The sequence below is a fragment of the Vombatus ursinus genome, unplaced genomic scaffold (genome assembly GCF_900497805.2).
Source record: "Vombatus ursinus unplaced genomic scaffold, bare-nosed wombat genome assembly UNPS02008961.1, whole genome shotgun sequence".
In the NCBI taxonomy this organism is placed as follows: Eukaryota; Metazoa; Chordata; class Mammalia; order Diprotodontia; family Vombatidae; genus Vombatus; species Vombatus ursinus.
This window is the reverse complement of record NW_020948739.1, coordinates 8,086,692-8,108,267: the sequence shown is the minus strand read 5'-3', so window position 1 is coordinate 8,108,267 and position 21,576 is coordinate 8,086,692. Positions and strand designations below refer to the sequence as shown.

The following is a 21,576-nucleotide window of genomic DNA, read 5'->3' as shown; positions in this document are numbered from 1 at the left end:
AGTATCTCAGAATTTGAATGCAGGTATTTCTGACCCCAAGCCTAGAATTTATGAATTTAGTTAGGTCAGGGATCATGCCTTATCTAAACTGTGTTTTGTCACGTACCTAGCAGTAGACAATTAATGTTGTTCAGTTGTATCCAACACTTCATGACCCCTTTTGGAGTTTTTCTTGGCAAAGATAGTAGAGTGGTTTGCTGTTTCCTTCTCCACCTCATTTTACAGATGAGGAAACTGAGGCAAATAGGGTCAAGTGACTTGCCCAGGGTCACACAGCTAGTAAGTGTCTTGAGGCCAGATTTGAACTCAGGAAGATGAGTCTTCCTGACTCCAGACCTAGCACTCTATCCACTGCCCCACCTAGCTACCCTCGACAGTTAATAGATGTTTGTTCAATTCAATTATTGAATCTAGTTGGAGAGTCAAAATATATAAATGTTACTAATAACTTAAGACAGTATGTGGCAACTACCAAATAGGTAATATGGACACTACTATAAGATGCTAGGACCATAGATTTAGAGCTCTCTGTGACCTTAAAGGTCATCAGCTCCAACCTCTTCATTTTTATAGGTGAAGAAACTGAAGCTCAAGGCAATTAAACAACTTACCCAGAGATACACAGTAAGAGACAAATTTTGAACTCAGGCCTTTCTGATTCCCCATTTAATACTCTCTCCATGCCACCACCTTCCAGTGTTCAGAGATGAGAAAGGAAATTGAGCAGGAGTGATCAAAAGGGGTTTCTTATGGTTAAAAAATGAGATTGGAAAATTTGTCCTATGGGATGGCACTCAAGAAGAAGGGAGGAGAAGAAATACAGGGGGAGGAGAACTTAGGGGATGTAAATATATCAATAAAAATCCATTTTAAAAATGAGAAGATAAGAGACCACATGGCATCCCATGCAGAAAGAACAGCATAAACTAAGGTCTACATATGGGAACATGAGAGGTATATTTGGAGGACAGAGAGTAGATGACTCTGGCTAAAGTGGAGGATTCATGGGGAAGAACAATAGGGGATAAGGTTAGAAAGGTAAGTTGAGACCAGAATAGGGAGGGCTTTGAATTCTAGGCTAAGGTTATAGGATGCAGTCCTTTTTGCAGTGGATTCCCACTGGAGATTTTCTAACTGTCCCCTGTTCCCTGCTATTTCAGCTTAACAATCATGGTGACCTTAGTGTAAATGACAGTAGATATTGGTGTGGCCTTCTCAGGTCTGAGGATTTAGGAAACCATCCAGATCAGAACCTGTTCCTCAGGGCAGTTCAAAAGCACAACTGTCCCATGACTCCATTAGGAGTCAAGCAATTGGGAGTACAAGTTTGAACTGCAAGTATTTTGTTTCCATTACTTAGCACCCAACTCCTCACCCACCCACATACACACCCCTGTGATCAGGGTGAGAGGGCTGATCTTCAAAATAACAGGCCTTGACACTTATTAGCTTTGTGACCCTGGGCAAGTCACTTAACTCCAATTGCCTCACAAAAAAAACAAACAAACAAACAAACAAAAAACCCAACATAACTTCTCTCTGAGATGGCATTCCATCCACTTTGCATATATCTATATTGTATGGGCCTAGTTTTTTACAGGTTATCCCTCCCAGTTATATGTGAGCTCCTTGAGAACAGAAACTATGTTTTTGCCTTTTATTTCATCCCCAGTGCTCATCCCAGTGCCCAGCACATAGTAGGTGCTTAATAAATGCTAGTTATTGACTGACTAACTTCAAGGTTTGTCTCTAATAATGACGATGGTTATATAAGTGTTATGCACCTAATAACATTTATTGAATAAATGAATGAAATGCTTTGACTCTGGTATAAATTGTGTTAGACTTGAAAGAGCTCATGGCCAATAGAGATTAGGACCTTGTTTGCCTACCAAAAGTGTTACTGTTTCTCAATTCCAAGCATGTGGGACGTGATCTTTGCTGGGTTTTCTCTACCACTGTGAGTGTTCCCTTGAGCTATTGAAAAGGTTGGGAATACATGATGAAGAATGCTGTCCACCTCCAGAGGAAGAGCTGATGAACTCTGAGTGAAGATTAATCACTTTCTTTGCTTTTCTCCTTTTTTGTGTCTGTGTTTTCTTTTGCAACATGGCTAATATGGAAATATGTTTTGTATGACTTCATATGTATAATCGATCTTAAATTGCTTGCATTCTCAAGGAGGGGAGAAGGATAGAAGGGAGGGAGAGAATTTGGAACTCAAAATTTTAAAAAATGAATGTTAAAAATTTTTTTTACATGTAATTGGGAAATATTTAATGAAATAAATAAAAATATATTGAGAAAAAGTTGGGAATAGTCCTGTGATGTGGTTAACTCAAGATGCAGCATGGTGTTGGAAGAATCCACCAACTGAAAGAAGAAAAGGGCCTTGACCGTGAAGTCTTGATTAACTTTTCAAGCTTTGCTAATTTTATTTCTAATCTCTTAAGACCTGCTGCTTCAAATCAGAACCATGGATTTTGCATTTTGCTTGATAGTGTCTGTTACCATGACAACAATCTTCAGAAATTTTTTTTTTACAATTGTTAATAGAAATAAATGAACCAGAGGTATAATTACTCCATTCCTATTCAATTCCATTCAGTTGCAGCTGGCAGTCACATTTTTTTCCACAGAGAAAAAAAAAGATATATATGTATTTTTTTTAACTGGGTATTACTTTTCTAGTTAGGATTACTTGAGAGGATTAAGAAAATCTGCTTAGTCCAGAAAGCACTAGGGATAAAATTCACATATAATGGATATATTGGATTAGAAATCCAAGTTTATTTTTAATATTTAGTGACCAGAAATGTCATAATTATATTTCAAGAAACCACAAGAAAAAAAAAGTGCTATTGTTTGGTGGAATAATTTTCAAAGATAGACTTAAAGGATTTCTAGTCTAGTGTGCTAAAAACCGTGAGAACTGTAACATTTGTGGTCGTAAATCATACACTGAAAATGAGAGAAAGAATTGTTTGGTACAAACCCCAGAGGTGAGAGGGCTCAAGTGGCCTGTGAAAATAGGGCTTCTGATTGAAGCTTCTTTTCCTGTGGGGCATGGAGTCCTTGGGAACAAGCAGAAACAATCACCATGTCAATTATTTTCTAAGTGGGACTATTGTAATATGCTCTATTTACTGGGTTTCAACCACAGCATTGTTTCATTTGCTTTTATCTATTATCCTTTTCTGATATAAGTCATAGCAGAGTGAGTGTGCATGAATGAGTGCCATGTGTAAAAAGGACTGCCCAGGGCACATGCTTGCATGAAGAGGAGGGAGTTCCATTCAGGTGCTCTGATAGTTGCTGTGGTGATGTCATTATGATGGAAAGGGCAGTGGAGGGGATTTCTGGAAAAGGATCTGATTCTGTTGAGAGAGTTAGGAAGACTTATATGAACTGATGGGGAGTGAAGAGAGCAGGTTCTCTGGAAGATAGACACTAAAAAGGCAGCTGAGCTCAGGTTATTTGCAATGACCAGCTTGGTCTTGGTGAAAAGATGATGAAGCATACCTCCTTCCTTTCTAGAGGTGGAGGGGCAGGGTAGATAAGTAAGGGACATAGGTGTACCATGTTGTGTACACTTTTGGATACAAAAATTTCTGTTGCTTTTATAATAATCATGGTAGCTTACATTTACATAGTGCTTATTATGTGCCAGGCACTGTGCTAAGCACTTTATAATTATTATCTCATTTGAATCTCACACCAACCCTTTGAGGTAGCTACTATTATTATCCCAATTTTACAGATGAGGGAACTGAGGCAAACAGGCACTATGCTAAGCACTTTGTAATTATTGTTGTTGTTCAGTCATTTCAGTGGTGTCCAACTCTCCATCACCCCATCTAGAGCTTTTTTTTTTTTCTGGCAGAGATACTTGAGTGGTTTGTCATTTCCTTCTCCAGCTCATTTTACAGATGAGGAAACTGAGGCAAATAGGATTAAGTGACTTGTCCAGGGTCACATAACTAGTAAGTGTCTGAGGCCAGATTTGAACTCAGGAAAATGAGTCCTGATTCCAAGCCCAGTGCTCTATCCACTGCACCACCAACTGCCCCTCATAATTATTATCAAATTTGAATCTCACAACCCTTTGAGATAGATGCCATTACTATCCTCATCTTACACATGAGGGAACTGAGGCAAGCAGAGGTTAAGTTACTTGCCCAGGGTCACACAGCTAGTAATCTGAATTTGAACTCAGGTCACTCCTGGCTAGTTGCAGGTTTACTTAACTGGTTTTCCTTATTAAAAGGGAAGGTTCAGTGTATGTGTGTGTGTGTGTGTGTGTGTGTGTGTGTGTGTGTGTGCCAAAGGCAGCAATAAAACATCCTAAACTGTTTTACTGATGCCTTTTGTCTTCAATAAAACTTTTTTAAAAGGCCAAGTTAGCTCCAGATGTTATGCACTTTCCCATAAAGTGAAATCCTGTGTGCAAAAAAGCCTCCCTCGTGGAGACCTGTCAGTAGATTAGGACTCAGTCAGTTGCCTCTGGTTCAAGTCTAAATAGATCTTAAAAAAAGAAGCATTGCTTTCCTATCTGTGATGAGACAAAATGAGGCATCTCTGTATTTCCACAGCATCAACTCTTGTTGAGAAAAGCCCTGATAGAGACTTTTGGTGGGTCTCTCAGCTAGAAACTCTTCTCCATATATATATACGTGTGTGTATGTGTGTGTGTATACATATATATATGTATACACACACATACACACATACATATATACATATATGTATGTGTACATATACATATATATGCACACACAGACACACACATATAGAAAGAGATATATAGATATAGATATAGTGCTACAGTGCTGCTAGGCTGCTAAGGCCCTGAGGGAATCTTATAAAGGAAAGATTGAAAATTAGCTTGCCTAAGTAGAAACCACATGAAAATGTCAAAGAACTCAGTCCATTTAGATGAGGGCTAATCTGTATTTCTTCCACTTATGTTGGATCCTAGAAAGATTTTATTGAAATCTCTCTCTCTCTCTGTCTCTCTGTCTGGGTCTTTCTCTATCTCTCTATCTCTGTCTGTCACACACACACACACACACACACACACACACACACACACAGAGGATTGCTACAATACCACCATCACCACCACCACCACCACCCCCTATTCTTTTCTAGCAGGTAGGCAACATCTGTGTGAAGGTAGACTTTGGGCACTACTTTATGAGTTTTCTAGGGAGTCTCTGCTGTCCTTGGTGCCGATGCTCTCAGAGTCACTAGTGAGACTTTATTTAGAAGCAGAATGGAATCAATTATGAAGTGTAAATTGTTTCTAAAGAGAAATCCCAATGACCTCATTTCCAGGGTAATTTAATTATAATTAAGAGCTCTCTTTAATCAACCGTAAAGACTTGGGTACCAGACATGAGAGCAATGAAATTGGCATGAAATGTTTTTGTTTTAATTTGTTTTTATTGAAAAGGTTTAGGTAAAAGTAAATGAGAGTTTGTGGGTCTTTGGGTGATGAAGAAGGGGAGTTGTTCCATGCTCAATGTTTTAGTAGTTGGCAAGAAGTCACAATGCAATGGCACTGAAACGTGATGGTCACACACACACACACACATGCACACACACACACATGCACACACACACACACACACACACAAAGCAGGAGGAACAAAGTACACATCTATGTTATATAAAGACTAAGTGTGCACTCAGGCAGAATGTTCAGAAGCATTAGCCCAGCCTGGAGAGAAGATAATCATATCCCTCCAAGGGCCCTTCATTAATACTATTCCCGTTCCTATTACTCAAGGTCTATTTGGCCTTCAATCTGTCTCTATCTCATCAAAATACTTTTGCATACTTGGATAAAACCTTGGAATATTAGAAGTTCATTTCAGGAGCCTAGCTTCAAGATAGCTATACCCCAAACAACATGAAATTCAACTGTTCACTACTGGACATTTTTCTGAAATAGTTACAGTTAAGGTCAGTAGAAGTGCAGAGTAGGTGCTTAATAAATATTGATTGATTGATTGATGTAAGAGGACAATGCTTGGGGGTCAAGCAGTTAGTACCAGAACTTTGAACTGAATAGCTTCATCCAATTGTTGCTTTAGAATTTTCCATCCACTAAGCATTGAATTTGGAGTTAAAGGATCTGGATTCAAATCTTGGCTCAACCACTTACCACCTAGGTGACCTTGAGTAAGGTCACTTGCCCAATCTTGTTTCCTCATCTACAAAATGAGAGGACTCAACTAGATGACACAACCAGTTCTAAATCTGGTGATCCTCTAATCTCATTTCAAATCCACAATAGTCAATAAACATTTATTAAGTACCTACTATATGCCAGGCACTGTGCTAAGTGATGGGGTTACATTTCCTGCCCTCAAGAAGCTTACAATCTAAGGGGGGAAGACAGTACACAAAATGGGAGAACCAAAAAGTACCTAGTTGAGGCGTGATGTTCACTGAGTTAAACCAAGCAGAGTGGCTGGTGGGAAATGAAGAGTTGGAAATCCTGGACCCTCTGCAGAGAGTTTGGGAGTTTTTTGTTCCACTCCTAGCCCTCCAATCAGAGGTGAGAAACACTGAAGCAATCTCCATGATGATGAGATTCCTAGTGATGAGCTTATCCTGGGAGAAGCAACTGAGCACTTGGTGGGAAATGAAGAGTTTCAAAGAGACATAATCCATGGAAACTTATTTAAGGAGACTTTCTGACAGCTGATATTTAAATACAGATGATTTCTAAGTCAGGTTTCTCCTACTAGCCTTATAAATCTCATTTCTATAGCACATTCATTTACCAACAGCTACAGTGCTTTTGGACTTCTTTGGTCTCCATAATGCCCCCTCAGGAGGTCCCTTCCCCCTCTTTCCAGTATTTTTTGTATTATCTCCCCCATTAGATTGGAAGCTCCTTGAGGGCAGGAACTGTATTTTTATTTGTATCCCCAGCACTTAGCACAGTGCCTGACACATAGTAGATGTTTAATAAATGTTTATTGACTGATTGACTTTAAGATTTACAAACTTTTACCTTCTGCTGTGAGGAAGGTAGGACATGTTATTATCTCTATTTATAGTTGAAAAAACTACAACTCAAAGAAGTTATGTAACTCTATAAAGGACACAGAGCTAATAGGTGTCAAAGTTAGGATTGAAAGCTAAGTCTCCTGACTCCAAGGCTACTCTTTTCTCAACTGTACCCTTCTATTTTAAGGATGGCTCTGATTAGAGAATACCAATTTTCATTTAAACATCACCAGGCACATTATCTCAATTTATCCTCATAACAACCCTATGAGATAGGTAATAAGCCTCATGATGCCCACTTTACTGAAGAGAAAATCGAGGCTTAAAAAGGACTCTGCTATGCAACAACAGCTCTCAGAGATGGTGGCATTGGCATGCATGGCATATTTCTTTTCTTAATTGTTTGCTCAAATCTGCCACTAAGTATAAACCTATACAGTGCATCCAGACTTAGGCATGCTACTTATCAGATGCACTTTCCCTGAAGCCCAAATAGGAAATGAGGGGGATCATTACAGGACCAAGTCAGATATCAGTAAAAGTAATTCAGAATCTATCTCAGATGTAATTTTTTTTTTGAGGGAAACAGGAAAGAGTGGCAGATAATTGATTCTGACTGACCTTTACTGACAGCAAGGGAGTGAGTGGATCATCTATCTCTTTGTTTAACCTACAGAAAACATGTGCCAGAAGGTTCCCCTGTACTCCATGCATGATCTAAATGAGAGAGAGGGAGCTCCAGGGCATTTGCTATTAGTGACCCATTTTTGGTAGAGGAAAAGAGAACCAGAGAGAAAAGCAAGTATGGGCTCAGAAAGGTCCTGTTTTACCCCCAAAAGACCAAGATTTAGCCACAAGAATGAGTATCTACATGTGCCCAACTCTCAGAATCTGCCTTTGTGTTTTGTTCCTTAATTTGGTGTATTATGGAAGTCTGGGTGTCATTGACTGATCTGTTCTTCAGTCATGAAAACAACACATTGACATATTGTTGGTGTCCAACATTCTGGAATCTATTTTAGGTGTCTTTTTCTTATAAAACAACGGATTTTTAACGGAATCTCTGCCCAGGCAGTGTTAGCTCTCTGATACTGAGAGATCACTATATAGAGGTCCATGGATTCTAATCATTGCAAGATACATCCAAAGTTTTCTTTGGAAGCAGATGAGGACAGGGACCCCATCTTACCTAAGCTCTATTTCTTGGGGTAGCTAGGTGGTGCAGTGAATAAAGCACCTGCCTTGGAGTCAGGAGGACCTGAGTTCAAATATGGTCTCAGACCTATTTTACACATGAGGAATCTGAGCCAGACAGGGAAAGTGACTTTCCCTGTGTCATACAACTAGTAAGTGTCTGAAGTAGGATTTGAACTCAGGTCCTCATGCTCCACTGAGCCATTTGCAAGTGACAGAGCCAAGAATCTACCCCAGGTCATCTGACTATGTTCAATCCCCTTTTCCCTGCACTGCTTTAACACAATATATATACACACACATATGCATATATGTATGTGTGCATATGTATGTGTAACATATAAATAATATATACACATATATATGTGTATGCATACACATATATATGTATGTGTGTATAAATGCATTTATTTTTTACCTTATAGTCATTTACAGATTCTAGTGGTATGCCAGTACATGTTAACAACTGGCTTTCAAAAAAAAAGTATGTAAGATCCAAACTAAATTTAATCTGCATTATCAACATTTTCCTCTTCACTTTCTTAAGTCTAGACAATCAACAAAACAGTAAACCAATCCCTGATTTGTAGTGTTTGCTGATTTCTGAGGAAATTTAAAGTAAGCACACCCAACCTGTCCTCTGTGAAGGGGCTCTTAGAATAAAATAATTGAGTAAAACTAACAATACAGTGACCTCATCTGAAAGTGCATTCAGCCTTCCACTCCTGTAGCCCTGCCCCCCATTAAAATTTTTATTTTTAATTAACAGAAATTGATGTTCTGTTCCTCCCATTCCCTTCCTTACGAGGAAATAAAAACAAATTCCTTACAAGTGGAATTTGTCGAGCAAAACCAATTAGCACATGCTGACTTGGCTTGTTATTTGGTGCTTACATGCTTGTTCTTTTGACCACATTGAGGCAGCTTAGAAGGCCAGTAGATAAGAAGCTGGGCCTGGAGTCAGAAGACCTGAGTTCAAAGTTGACCTCAGACCCTTCTAGCTGTGTGACCCTGGGTAAGACATTTAAAGTCTGTCTGCCTCAGTTTCCTCATCTGTAAAATGAGGGTGATAATAGCACCTCTCTCCCAGGGTTTTGAGCATAAAATAATATCACATTTGTAAAGCACTGAGCACAGTGCTTGGCATGTAATAGGCACTTAATAGACGCTTGTTTCCTTTCTTCAAAAAATGAACTCCTTGCATCTTAGAACAGTGTGGGGAGTACATGGCTGTTGTTGAGTTATTTTCAGTTGTGTCTGACTCTTCTTGACTCCATTTGGGGTTTTCTTGGCAAAGATACTGGAGTGATTTGCCATTTCCTTCTCCAGCTCATTTTATAGATGAAGAAACAGAGGCAAACAGGATTAAGTGAACTTGCCCAGGGTCACAAAGCTAATAAGTGTCTGAAGCTAGATTTGAATTCATGAAGATGAGTCTTCCTGACTCTAGGCCAGACACTCTATCCATTGTACCACACAGTGGCCTGTACCATAGCAGGTACTCAGTAATTACTTATTTATTGAATAAGGGGTAAGTAGGAATCTTTTCTTGGTAGAGACATTACCCACCTTTCCCCCATGTTCTCACCCTTTGTGCTCTCACAGGACTGGCTAAACAGCCTTCAACTTTTTTCTCCTCTCATATTTCTTTTATTTAGACCAAATTTTAAGTGATTTTCTTTTCTTTTTTTTTAAAGGCACTTGGGGTTAAGTGACTTGCCCAAGGTCATACAGCTGGTAAGTGTCAAGTGTTTGGTCTGAGGTCAGATTTGAACTCAGGTCCTCCTGACTTCAGGGCCGGTGTTCTATCCACTGCGCCACCTATCTGCCCTGTGATTTTGTTTTTATGAACATATTTCAACATACATTTTTATAGACACAATATGAGGGAGGAGGAAGCATCAGCACATGGTGATTCAATCCACACATTATTGGTTAATTAATTTGATATTAATTAAGTGCTAATTAAATATTCAAATGTGCTTTATGCTTGTAACTAAAGAAGACAATCTGGTGAAAATCACTGAACTGTTATAGAGCTAAGGTGTCCCTTCCTCCATAAAGCTAATACTTTCGGTGTTCTCAGTGCTTCAGTAATTCAGCTCTTTAGTTCAGCAAGCATTCCTGTGCAAGGCTCTGTCTGCTAGAAGCTAGGAATTCAGGAGCAAGGAAAGCCAACAGTCCGTGCCTCTGCCCTTAGCTTATCACCTACTGGTGGGGCACAACAGGGACACCTATACATAAATACTGGGTAGCTGAAGGAACACTTGAATTGTACCTTAAAGGAAAGGTGAAGATCCTGATGGGGGTGGGGAGGAGGGAGTGTGTTCTAGCCATGGAGATGGTCTGTGCAAAGGCTTGTGGATAGAGTGCAAAGTTCAGGGGACACCTAAGAGTTCAGTTTGGCTAGAATGAAGAGTGCATAAAGAGGAGTAATATGAAATAATGCTAGAAAGACGCTGGGGCCAAACTGCCAGCTTGAAGAGCTTATAGTTTATCCTGAAGGCAATAAGGAGCCACTGAGGATTTTAGAGGAAGGGAGCAGCATAGTCAGATCTATGCCTTATGTATAGTACAGTTCTAATTTTGCATTACCTTTCTTAGAACCTATGGAACACGCTAGTCTTACAGAAACAAAATGACCAATATAAAATATTTGAATATTCTTATACTTATTTTTTTTTTCTTTTTTTTTGTGAGACTGGATCCCACATTAGAAGTGCAGTGGCTATTCAGGGGTCCAATTCCACTGCTAACTGGCATAGAAGTTTTGACTCTCTTTGTTTCTAGCTTGGACCCCTCTTTAGGCAGCCTGGTGACTCCCCACTCCCAACCCCACTCTCAGAGACTCATCATATTGGTGCCTGATCAGCTTGGTTCACTGCAGCTCAGAACACCAGAGTTCAAGAAATCCCCCAGCCTCAACCTCCTCAGGAGTAGGAGTTGCCAGTGGGCATGCCCCTGCTTGGCTTCTTATGCATTTATATTAAAGTTTTATAGCATAATTCATTCATAATGGGAATAATGAAGACAATTGGCAGACTTATCTCCCATAATCATTTAAATATCTGATGAGTTGGTACGTGTATGTGTATGACAAGATAAGTTATAATTAGATGTTATAAACGTATATTTTCAATTGGGGGTGGAAGTGACAAGCATTTATTAAGTTTCTACTATGTGTCAGCCACTATGCCAAGCTCTTTATAAATATTATCTCATTTGATAATTTATCATATTCTCTAAGAATCACATTAGTCCCAACCCATTCCATAAAATCAGAATTTTACAGTATAACTAGATGCATTTGAGAATATATATGTATGCAAACCTACATATATACATATATATATACAAATATATGTATATATGTATAATTTAGGTTAATTTATCCAAGCAGGATAGAGTGGAAGGAGTTAAGGTGTCTGGGGACTTAGGTTTTCTTCTGTGGTCTTTGATTGATTCGTTATATGACCTTGGCTTAGCCACTTTCCATTTCTAAGTCTCAGTTTCCTTATTAAATGAGTATCCCACAGTTTCCAAACCATTCAATAGTCAGGGAAGCTCTCACCTCTATTTTCTAGTTGGCATGAATCAACCCTTCCAGTTGGTTCTATCTTTCTTCATGTCTTATAAAATCTGTGTAACTATCTCAGTAACTGTGAAGGATCCTCATTATTCCATGTGACACCCTTTTGTGCTGATCCTTTTCCTTTGGGACCTCAAAGTTGGTGTGGCCTATGGGCTTTTTTTCAAGGTCTCAGTGAGTCTAAGGTCTCTGTATGAGCCCATGTATCTATTTCTTAGAGTGTGGTTCTATGTCTCATCTCTTTGTCTCTTCCTCTAGTGAGACCAAATTTCTTTTAAAGGCACAAACCCAACAGCCATCTTAAAATCACAACCTCAGTGATTAACGTGGTACCAATTTGACTGCCGATGTTGGCAGAAAAGCCATTTCAATGTGGCGTGAAAGCCCAGGTTGAAGATAATTTACACTCAGTCCAAGAAACCCATATCAGACAATTCATACCCTGTTCAGAAAGGGGGATGGAACCTTACTAAGCCCGCTAGATCGACAATCAACAAAAATATGTTGGGATAGTTTTTTAAAAAATACACTACAAGCAAAAAAGAGGACTTTTTTCTACTTAAGAAAATGATTTTTAAAAAATGATTCTTATTAGTCCTTGGTTCTGATTTTCTCCATGACCTCCAGCAAAGGTCATCACAGGTAGATTCTGATATAAAAGGTTCTGGGTTCACTTGATCAACTTCAGATCCAAGAGGACTTGTAAACTCTTCCTCTAAGATAAACTGGAAAACTCCACTAAGTAGGTTTCCCTGGGGGTGGTAGTGAAGAACTGAAGACATTTCAGGGGCAAACCAATCTATCACAATGCATAGTTCATAAAGTATTTGGTTTTTTTTTAAGGTGGTAGTGGTCATACTCTAGTTTTAGAGCACTCTAAGAACTTACAGTGATTTTTCTTCTTTCTAACTTAAGCTGCTACTCTTATATTTGAACCTCACATGAAGGTACTCTTGAACTGGAGAAAATAACATAATATGAAAGATTTTCTTTTCTTTTTTTCTTTTTTTTTAAAGATAATTGGGGTTAAGTGACTTGCCCAGGGTCACACAGCTATAAGTATCTAAGGTCAGATGTGAACTCAGATCCACCTGATTCCAGGGCTGGTTCTCTATCCACTGTGCCACTTAGCTGCCTCTTCAAAGCTTTGTTTTCTACGTTAATCTCCAGTGTGTTGTTTATAGTTTAGACTGTAAACTGAGGAGAAAAGGGACTGGGCTTCATTTTACATTCATTGTGTTCTTTGACTAGCATGTTGCCCTACATATGTAAGAGGCTTAATAACTCCTGCTATTGAGTGACGAATGAGAATAGTAGAGGAAATGTGGGTATGATTGGACAGGGGAATGGTGGGGGGTGGACAGGCAGCGTAGTTCAAACACTGAATTTAATCAGGATGGACGAAGTTGAGTTCTGTCTCTGACACTTGCTAGCAGTGGGGATGGAAAGAGTCCTGAACCCAGAGTCAGGTTAGAACGAATTTCAAACCTTCCTCTGATACTTGGTAGCTCTGTGAGTTTGGCCAAGTTACTTAATTTCTCTGAGCCTCAGTCTCCTTGTCTGTAAAATGAGGCACAGACTTGTGAGGATAAAATAAAATAACGTTTGTAAAAAGCTTTGTAAAATTAAATGCACTATTAAGTAACAATAGCTAGTATTTATATAATGCATTAAAGTTTGCAAAACATAAAATATCATGTTTTTCCTCACAAAAGCCCTGAGAGGTAGGTATTATTATCCCTATTTTATAGATGAAGAAACTCAGGCAGACAGAGTTGAAATGACTTGCCTACATTCACACAGGCTTGTGAGTGTTTGAGTACAGATTTGACCTTCCTGACTTCCAAGTCTAACACGTTAGCCACCATACAACCCAGCTGCCTCAAGTGAGTAGTGAGTGAAGGGGAACAAAACAGCAGATTTAGAGTGTTGTTGTTAATGTGTAAATTCCTCTCCTGGTTTGGTCATTTCATTCTTCATCACTTTGTTCAAGTCTTCAAAACTGTTAATTTTTAAAATATTGATGTAGTATAAATTGTTCTGATTCTGCTTACTTCACTTTGTATCAATTCATACAAGTCTTTCCATGTCTCATTTCTTACAGCACAATGGTATTCCATCTCATTCATATACCATTTATTTATTTGCAGTTTACATTTTATTCATTTACAATTTACTCAGCCATTCTTCAATTGATGGGCATCCCCTCAGTTTCCATTTTTTTGCCACCACAAATAGTTATTATCAATATAACAGCATTGCAAAGACAAACAACTTTGAAAGATGTAAGAACTTTGATCAATGCAATGATTATCCATGATTCCAGAGGATTGATGACAGCACTTAATTATTACCTACCTCCTGCCGAAGAGGTACTGAACTCAGGGTGCAGAATGAGGCCTGTATTTTTGATTATGATCAATGAAGGAATTTTTATTTTGCTTGACTATACATATTTGTTAAAAATGTGTATACACACATAGATGTAATTTTTTTTTCTTTTTTTCTTTCCAATAGTGAAGAAGGAAAAGAAAATATTTATGTTCATTAAAAAAAATTAATTTAAGAGTTTAGATCAAGCTAAGTTGGAAACACCAGGTGCCTCAAAAGAAGCCCATGTTTCATATGGGGAATTCTGGTTTTTTTTAGTCAATTAGATGCTTGTGGTACAATTGTGAATGCTTCTAAAGACTGAATTTGCAAAGAGGCAGAGTGAGACTTGATGTTAAGAGGCAGAATTAGGCTTCCTTACAATCAGTTAGGAAGTCAGTCAACAAGCATTTATTAAATGCTTATGATGTGCCCAACCCAACTGTCCAAAAGTGGAACGAATGGGCTTGCTGGGGAGTCAGGGCAAGGGGAGAGAGCAAAATTACTTCCCCCATATTGATGGTCTTCAAACAAAGACTAGTTGAGCACTGATTGTGGGTATTTTGTAAGACAGGATTCTTGTTCAGGTCCCATTTGAAGCTAGATGGCTTTTGAGGTCCCCTTCTATCTCAGACCTTCTGTGATTCTTCTTCATTTCCCTGGAAATGCAAGTCTACAGAGAAAATAAAAAACACAACTCCAAACCCATTGCTAATACTTCTGAGAAAAATTGGCCCCAGACAGAGGCTTCAGTTATCCCAATTATTTTGCCTAAAGGCAGCTAGGTAGTAGGCCTAGAGTCAGGAAAACCTGAGATCAAATCCAGCCTCAGACACTTACAACTGTGTGACCTTGGGCAAGTCACTTAACCGCTGTTTGCCTTAATCTATTGGAGAAGGAAATAGCACACTACTCCAGTATCTTTGCCAAGAAAACTCCATAGACAACATTGTCATTCTATGGCCCATGGGTCACAAAGAATCAGACATTACTGAATGACTGAACAACAATACTTAGCTATGGAAGACAATAATGGCTGAATAAATTGCATATGAATGTGATGAATACTATTGTGCTATAAGAAATGAAGTAATTGATGATTTCAAAGAAACATGGAAAGACTTCCACAAACTGATACAGAATGAAATAAACAGAGTCAGAACAATTTATAGTACAACATCAATATTATTGGGGCAGCTAGATGGTACAATGTATAGAGCACTGGGTCTAGAATCAAGAAAACCTGAGTTCAAATATGACTTCAGGCACTATCTAATTGTGTGACACTGAGCCAATCACTTAATTCTGTTTACCTCTGTTTCCTCATCTGTAATATGAGTTGGAGAAGGACATGGCAGATCACTCCAGTATCTTTGCCAAGAAAACCCAAATGGGGTCACAAGGAGTTGGACAAAACTGAAACGACTGAACAACAGTCAATATTATCAAGGTCCTTATAGACAAGTGCCTTCTGAAGGAGTGAATGCCACTGCATAGGAAGTGGTAATGAGAATGTGCCAGCTAACCACTATTCCCTTAGAATCAATGTTTATAAATACTCTCAGTGTCTTCGCCTTAACAGATCTCTTGTAGGCAACATAAACAGAGAAAGCACCCTGGGAGGACACGATGTTCTTTGGAGCAAGACCCCCTTTAACTCTGTCAATTTATCATTCTTATCCAACCACAAAAGGGGATTTACAGTAACGAAGCTCTTTACTCACAGCCCCTCTTGCCCACCTACTTGACCATCAGATCTCAGGAGAGTAATTTCTTCTCAAGGCAGAGGGAATTTAGAACTTCCCATCAAATCACTTAGCAAGGATTTGTTGGTTTTTTTTTTAATAAACTTGAGTTTATGATTCTGTATGACAATCTCTGTAGGACCCAAGGCCTTTCACGTTTGGAGCAGGGCCCTGTTAATGATATTGTCACTCACCACAAAGACAGATGACCATTCAACCGATCACACTTCCAGAGCCACTCTGGTGCCATCCAAAAGTCGTTTGGTTTGGATCAGCTTGGCCTGAGGGCCTACTGGGGATAGCCCTTCCCTCTGAAGTTGGTCCCAGGATCATGGACAAATGCACAAAAGTCTTCAGGCATGGACACAACTAACAAGCCTAACTTGACTCTGTCTGACTTGACTTTGACTAACAGCGACAATAACAAGGCTACTTAGGATGCTCTATCTATCCTGATAGAAATAACTTTTTAGTCCCCATTCCAGTCCTCATTTCCATTTTTTCTTTTTTTTTTTCTTTTTCTCTTTTTTAAGGCAACTGGGGTTAGGTGACTTACCCAGAGTCACACAGCTAGTAAGTGTCAGCTGTTTGGTCTGAGGCTGGATTTGAACTCATGTTCTCCTGACTTCAGGGCCAGTGTTCTATCCACTGTGCCACCTAGCTGCCCTGATTTTTTTCTACCCAGGTTACTATTTGGCTAGGCCAGACTACAGATCTGGTTTGCTTTTTGACAGGCTTAAGTCATTCCAGCCAAGTGGTATGATGGATAGAGGACCGGAATTGGAATCAAAAAGACATGGGTCTGGGTCCTACTGATTCAGGCACTTACTAGCTGTGTGACCTTGGGACAGTCACATGTTTTCTCTCAGCCAGCCTCAGTTTCCTCATCTATAAAATGGGAACACTACTTATAACACTTAGCACACAGTTGTTATCAGATGAGATAATATAATATATGCGGAGCATTTAAAAATGTTTAGTGCCATATAGATGTAATTTCATTTACATTATATTCCTTGATAATAATAATAATAATTCACATTTGTGTAGTGCTTTAAGATTTGCAAAACATCTTACGTCCACTCACTTTGTGAGGTGGGTAGCATAAGTACTATTATCCTCATTTGCAGGTGAGCGGCCTGGGATTCAGAGACCTTAGATGACTTTATTACTATTATTTAGTGGTGGAACCTGGCCTAGAACCTGGCAATGACAATTCTAGGGAAACATAAGCTCTAGCTGAGTAAAGCATAGATTCATCTAAAAATAATCTAGCTAAGTTTTGAGGGGCCCTATCACTAGAAAGATGATCATCAAGTGATCAAAGAGAGGAAAGAAGGAAAGAAGGGAGGGAGAGAGAAAGGAAAGAAAGAAGGAAGAGAGGGAGAATGAATTGGGAAAGGTTTTATGGAAAAGTTGGTATTTGAGATTGGTCATCAATGACTGGTAGTAATTCAATAGGCAGAGACCTGTGTGAAGGCAGTCCAAGTGTAGGGATGGATGTTAACAAAAGCAAAGGGTGAACTGAATGGAACATAGAACACTTGGGAGGAGCAAGGTTGGACAAAGCAGGTAGGGTCTGGAATGAAAGTTGCCTATATACAAAAGGAGCCAATGAAGTTTTATGTAGAAGAGAGACCTGATCAGATGTGTGGATGAGAAAGCTGATTCTGACCTTCCCACTCCTCCTCACATTTGACACCCACTCCTTGACTCTGGGCCTTTTCACGGGCCACCCTGCCAAACTGGGAATGCTCTTCCTCATCTCCCCTTCTGTCTTCCCAAGTGGATCCTTCAAGATTCAGCTCCTTTTCCACTCTCTGCATGGTGCCTTTTCTCGTCTCCCACTCCCATCCCCTTGCCTCTGAGATGACCATCCATTTACATGATTTTATTTGGATGTACATAGTTATTATACACATGGCATACACATAGTTGTGTACATGTTCATTTGCATATTATTTGCATGTTTCCCCAAATTAGAATATCAGCTTCTTATAGTCTGGAACTATGTTTTTGCCTTTCTTGTATCCTCACTATTAAGCACAATGACCTACACATAGTAAGTACCTAATAAATACTTGTTGACTGGTTGACTAATTAAATAATCTACCATAATCAAGTTATCACACCTCTTAACTCTTAAATAATCTACCAGAATTAAGTTATCATACTTCTTAACCTTATCAATAGGATTTCATATAAGGCAGATCCATCTGGGCCCCTATCTGAAGGATTTAGTTACTAAAGAAATTCAGTAGGAAGTCATCTGTAAAAGTATTCACCAAAGTGAGAGACCCAGCCTCCTGGATTGGGCATTACCCACAAGGGTTGTGTGATCAGCTAATCAGAGGTGGAAATATAGATCGAATCCAGTCGGCTCCTCTCCCTCCCTACCCCCATGATAGCCAACCATGGAACTTGTCTCCAGTGCAACTACACCTAATCTTCACCTTTACAGCCCAGCCTTTCCCCACTGTTCCCTCTAGCCCTCCATCAACTCCCATCCTTCCTCTTCTGTGATGAGCCCATCAAAGCAGTTAAAACCTAACCTTGACAGGCAAACACAGAGTCAGCTGCCTGTGTACCAAGGGAAAAATCCTCCAGGCCCCAGAATACCCAACCCATGTACTCTACATCAGTGATGTCAAACTCTGAATAGAAAAGGATGTGGGGTAGAGGGGTCACATTGACTTAGAAAACCACAAATTAACATTATCTTTGTTTTTATTGGGGCAGCTAGGTGGCACAGTGGATAGAATAATGGGTCTGAAATCAGGAGGGCTCATCTTCCTGAGATATTTACTAGTTGTGTGACTCTGGGCAAATAGCTTAACCCTGTTGACCTCGGTTTCCTCATCTGTCAAATGAACTGGAAAAGAAAATAACAAACCACTCAAGTATCTTTGCCAAGAAAACCCCAAATGGGATTACGAAGAGTCAGACACAACTGAAAAACAACATGTTTTATTGTGTTTTTGTTTATTTAATTAAATATTTCCCAATTACATTTTAGTCTGGTTCAGGAAGCACTAGGGAGTATTGTTATGGCATCTGCACTGTGTGTTTGACACCTCTGCTCTGGATCACCTTGTGGCTTCTGGCGATACCCTTTGGGGGGCAGGTAAGCACCTCACCCCTGCCCCCTTATTTTGAATGGGATGGAGTGAGTCTGACAGGAGCAGCAGGCATGGATGCATTGCAATGTAACACAGGTCTCCTCATCTTATATTTCCCCTCTTCCAAAGTTCCTGTTGAGGGCATCATTCAACTGAGTCACAGCCTTGATGTTGTCAGCTCCTCACTTTCCTTCACCTCATATTTCTGTGCAGTTGATGGATCTTGTCGTTTTTATATCAACAAAATCTCTCACATCTGTCCCCTTATCTCCATTTACAGTCACCACCCTAATTCAGACACTCATCACCTCTTGCCAGGGCTACTGCAGTCACCTCCCACGTGGGTCCCCTGCTTCAAGTCTCTCTCTACTCCAAATATATATATGAGTATACTCCACACAGCTGCCAGAGTGATTTTCCTAAATTACACGTCTGACCATGTCACCCACCCACCCACCCCTAACCCCCCCACTCAATAAACTTCAGTAACTTCCTGTTAACTATAGGATCAAATATTATTTCATCTTTTTATCATCTTTTTAATGTCTATTTTTGTGTTTTATAATGTGTATAATTATTAGTAATATAATACATGCACATATCAACCAACTATTAAGTACCACTATATACCAGACATTACGCTAGGCACCTGGGCAACAAACACAAAGAATAAAACAATTTTTACTCTCAAGGAGTTTATATTATAACTTTTATACTTTATTCTAGCTTTTTCTAACTTTTATACTTTATAAACATTCTAAGTTTTATGCTTTATAAATAAGCAAATGAGAGGTCCCATGTCATAGTGGATAGAGATCCAGCCTTAAAGCCAAGAGGCCGAGCCTTACCTCTGACATATGATGTGATTTTGAGCAAGTGATTTAAATTTTTGGTAACTCTAGGAAACTCTCTAAAATTCTAAGTTATAGAGAAGTTGCATACCTGCATTGGTAGAGCAAGTTTTCTCACCTGAGAATTCCATATACTAATCAAATCACACATCTAGTACTTCCCAACCCCTAAATAAGTAAATATGTGTATTGGAGGAGGGTAAGTGCCAGCAATTTTTTTACTTACAGGTTGCACAATCAGAACAGTTTAGAGACTACTGCTCTATAAGGAGACCTGGAGCTAGAGAACAGAAACAGAATGGGGCTCTACTGGGCCATTACATGGAGCTCAGATTCGTTCCCGTCCATGGCTTGTACTACTGTGTTCCATGCTCTGATTGCGGTTGCTGGTGCTTCATTCTCAAAGAGGACCAATGACATCATGAGGATAATGTCTTTTATTGAAAAGTCTCGTGACAAGCACAAGACCATGGTGTAAGACATGTAGTAGCTACCCAATAAATCTTGTCTGCCTTGGAGAATGGATTGATGGATCAATGGACTAATGGATTAATGTCCCCTGGGATGGCATGTGTTAAAACTGGAATTTCTCAGCAGTTTTATCTTCTGTCCCTTCCCCCTCAATCTCACCAAGGGTGTAGTTCATATAATATGTGTATTAGCTCAGTGTTTGGGAGGCTCCGAAGGAAGGTGTGGAAGAGGAGAGGTATTAGACTGACCACCAAACTGAAGGTCTACAGAGCTGTTGTGCTGACCTCATTGTTGTATGCCTGTGACACCTGGACAGCATACCAGCGCCATGCCAGGAAACTGAATCACTTCCATTTGAATTGTCTTAGGAAGATTCTGAAGATCACCTGGCAAGATAAGATACCAGACACTGAGGTCCTTTCTCAAACTAAACTGTCAAGCATTCAAACTCTACTGCAAGCAGCACAACTCCGATGGGCTGGCCACGTTTGAATGCCAAACGTATGCTTGCCTGAAAGACAATTTTACAGAAAACTCACAAAAAATAAGTGCTCACATAGTGGTCAGAAGAAGCAATGCAAGGTCACTCTCAAAGTCTCTCTTAAGAACTTCGGAATTGATTGTGTACCATGGGAGACACTGCCACAGGACCACCCAGCATGTTGTGCCCTCACCGTAGAAGGGGCTGTGCTCTATTAGCAAAGCAGAATGGAAGTAGCTCAAAAGAAACAAAAGATGCGCAAATTAAGAAAATCTACCACAAATGTTCCCAAGGATTATTTGTGCCTGAACCATGGTAGAGCATTCTGAACTCGTATTAGTTGGATCAGCCATTGTCGGACACATTGAAACTTGACTCTAACATAGTGATGTCATTTTGGTCCTCTTTGAGAACAAAGAACAATGATCAACCAACCAACTAATTATATTATGCTATGTTATGTGTTATGTTATGTTATGTTATATCGTGTCTTACATTATATTATACTATATTATATCATACTATGTAGCATAGTATGATATAATATTCACTATATTTGTTCATAGTTGGCTTTTTCTGGGATTAACTGTTGGAAGCTCTTGCCATATCCAAAACAGGCATCTGGATTGCTGCATCATTTTGTTCATCTTCATCTGAGGATCATGCTCCTGTAACGTACTCTAAACGGCGCAATTGTTTTGGAGCATTTGACGAGATAGACAGTAGGATGTGC

The 21,576-nt window shown here is 39.4% G+C and overlaps 1 protein-coding gene across 6 annotated transcripts in view; it reads left to right on the top strand.

The window, feature by feature from the left end:
• The window catches only part of NCALD (neurocalcin delta), a 356,021-nt gene that overhangs the window by 299,084 nt on the left and 35,361 nt on the right, over window positions 1-21,576 (top strand). The window contains exon 3 of one of the 6 annotated variants that reach the window (XM_027850001.1): window positions 9,915-9,954. The exons of the other annotated variants lie outside the window; for them this stretch is intronic. The gene's annotated coding sequence lies outside the window, so the exon portion shown is untranslated. The remainder of the gene's footprint in view (window positions 1-9,914; window positions 9,955-21,576) is intronic. 6 annotated transcript variants of the gene reach the window in all.